Genomic DNA, 3249 nt, shown 5'->3' with positions numbered 1-3249 from the left:
CATTGAACAGCGCTGACGACCCGGTGAGTAGCATATTTTAAAAAAAGAACGTTTAAGGTTGTTTTAAGGACATTATCGGACATGCACTATGCAAGCCATTCTGAAGCAGCCATGGGGGGATTCTGCAGGAGCCAAATAGCAGAGACAGGACCAAACGTCAAAATTTTGGTGTCGATCATTCGATTCCATCCTGGACACTACAGAAAATGGGCTAAAAGTGTTAAAAAATGGAATTTTCCTTTAAATTCAAGAGGGCCGACAGCATCATCACGCAAAGCCAGATGTGTCTGCCAAAGGTGACTGAACTGGTAGCATTCAATAACTCCACATCTAATCTGCAGAAGCATGTTTTGGTAAGTATTTAGTGCATTGGTACTTCAAAGTTTTCATGACTAATAGCCAATTAGCAAAACAACCTGTTTCGTGGCATTGCTAATTTTGTCTAGCACAGGGGTCGGCAACCCGCGGCTCTTTCATCCTTATACTGCGGCTCTGAGTGGCTTGGGAAAATAAATAGCTAAAAAAAAACAAAGTATTTCATTTAAGTCAGTGTTTCCTGCAGCACTATCTTGGCGAGGTTGGAAACAGTTTTTTTTTTTTAAATGTAACTAAGTAACTTTTACTTAAAATAAATTTTAAATTAGCTACTTATTATTTTTACTTGAGTCATTTTTCTGATGGGTAATTTTACTTGAGTAATATTTCATCCAAGTATTGGTACTTTTACTTGAGTATGATATTTTAGTACTTTTTCCTCCTCTGCTTGTTTGTATCACTTGGGCTGAGCATGGAAAAAGATTTGATAGTAAAGAGAAAAGTTTTGAACATTAGAGATGGAGTAATGAAAGAAACACTGAACGACAGAGGAACCAGGAGGCGCCGTGGAACAGCTGAGGCAGAACGAAGGCTCCTAAGCAGAGGGGGTAAGACTAAATAACAAGGATGGATATAAGAAGACAATTCCTACTGTGGCATAACTTATTTAATAGAAATATGTCGAAAGACATAAAAACCCCAGAAGAATGAAATAAGGAACTAAAGACAGAAGTGAACTAATAATGAAAATAACAGGTGGATATGGAAATACACCAAGAACATAATAAACAATGATTGAATGATGAAAACAGAAACATAAAGAAAACTTAGACCCAAACACCTTGTAAAACATAACATAAAAATAAAAGTGAAATGAAACTGAATGCTAACATGCAGAAAATCAGAAGTCTGCCTCCACAGGATCATTTAAGGACAACATTTCATTGTAATGACTCTAATGACTCTGCAAAAAGTTTGACTACAAACCAAGTTATTTGCGCTTCATGGCTCCTGCTTCAACAGGATGAATCTGGACCCTGAGGACTAAAGTTTCAGTTCTTCTCTAATGAGCTCTTGTGTCTCTGAGCTGAATGCGTTGCCCTCCTCTATGACCTCCACACCCTCATCTTCCCCCGCTTTGCTTTGTTTGCCTCCTTCAAATCCTCCTCTGCTCAGAAATAATACAGTTTTCGTGCAAACAGCTCATTAGTTTTATTTTAAGAGCAGCGTCTGAGGAGTTGATGCTGAGGACAAAAACACGGTAACTCAGAGACAGCTGAGCCACTGTACCCCGCCCTCAGGCTGCAGGTTAGCGTGTGCAAAAGAGAAACCTCAGATATGAAAATGACTTACTGTACCAGAAGGTATCCTCGGCTACTGATGGATTATGAACTCTGGTTCTGCCAACATTCGAGTTCATTTTAATTTTTTCCTCCAGCGTTTTATTTTATTTTCAGCATTGTCACGAGTACAGAGCAACGAAATTCACTCTCTGGATTTAACTCATCCCCTTGAGGAGCAGTGGGCTGCCATTGTGCGGCGCCCGGGGAGCAGTGTGGGGTTAAAGGTCTTGCTCAGGGACCCAAAGTGGCAGTCTGTGGGAGAACCTCAGGATTCCAAGCACAGTGCCCTTACCATTAGGCTGCCACTCCCCAAAGCATGCATTAGCGTGAAGGGTCTTGCCTAAAGCCGGGCGTACACTGTATGATTTTTTTTTCCCTTTTGAGGCCGATTTTCCAGTCGTGCGAGAATTTTCCGATCGGGCCGACTTTCAGCCTGATCGTGCGTTGTGTAGCATACAGGTGGTAATGAGGGGCGATCAGCCTCTAAAGATCACCTCCCTATCAGGAATGGTAATGTCGCAAGAAAATCAAACATGTTTGAAATTCAGTCGGCCGTCGTAAGGCGGTCGTGGTCAAATCGCTCAGTGGGCAAACAAGGATTCCTCTTTTTCCTCTCAGAAGAAAACACAGCAGCATGGTGGGGGTGCAATGAGTGAAATGGAGTTCTTTCTGTAAAATTGACAGACCCTAGTAGCCATGTTTGCTCAACAATGTCTTTGTCCAAATACGTCGTCGCCTTTTCTTTTTAGGGCTTTCAGCAAAAATTTGCACAAACTGGCAAAGCAGCGCATTTCACTCACTAGTGAGCTTCATATTCCTCTTCTACTGGTTTGGCTTCCAGATAGACGAGTCCGAGTAGCACCATCTCACTGAGGAGCTGAGTCTCACCTGGTTTTCAGACGTACAGTGTGAGCAGGTAGATCGCATCAGAGCGTCGTGCTGCACAGCGTGAGAACATGCATCGTGAGCTGTGAATTTTTAAACCCTGCAACATGAGCTGTAGCTGCTTGCGAAGACTGAAAATATCGCACAGTGTATGTCTGGCACACGGCACCCACACTGGCAGCTCATTTCCCCCCAGCTGGTATATGAACCCAGGCTTCCTGTGTGCAGGATGATGGGTGATTTAGCCAGCTGCTAGCCAGCCGAGTTCATTGAAGCTATCCTTTACAAATGGATGTGGAGAGAGCACCAATTTATCTTAAATTAGAGATATATGGTATTTATACTACATGTCCTGAGATCTAATTTAACTCTCATCAGTGTTGGAAGCGACAGTGTTACATAAAACACAGTTTTTATGTAACACTGTGATAGTATTTCCTTAAAAAAGTAATATGACTAACTACTTTTGCCATATTGACAAAACTTATGTTATTTGCAATCTAACACAGTGTCTTACTTCAGCTTGATCAATTAAGGCAACTTTTTTTTTACTGTTTTTAACCTGGGAAGAGATCTGTACTGCAGGGATGAGCAGGGGGCTGAGATTTGCATACATGACACATATTGGCTGAGGGGCTGCAATGTGAGACAAAAGGGATGAAAGAGAGCATAGTATACAGCCACTTGCAGTAAACCTGAGTCCATA

This window comes from Cyprinodon variegatus, unplaced genomic scaffold, assembly GCF_000732505.1.
Source record: "Cyprinodon variegatus isolate N-32 unplaced genomic scaffold, C_variegatus-1.0 Scaffold105, whole genome shotgun sequence".
Taxonomy (NCBI): domain Eukaryota; kingdom Metazoa; phylum Chordata; class Actinopteri; order Cyprinodontiformes; family Cyprinodontidae; genus Cyprinodon; species Cyprinodon variegatus.
This window is presented reverse-complemented; position numbering follows the sequence as displayed.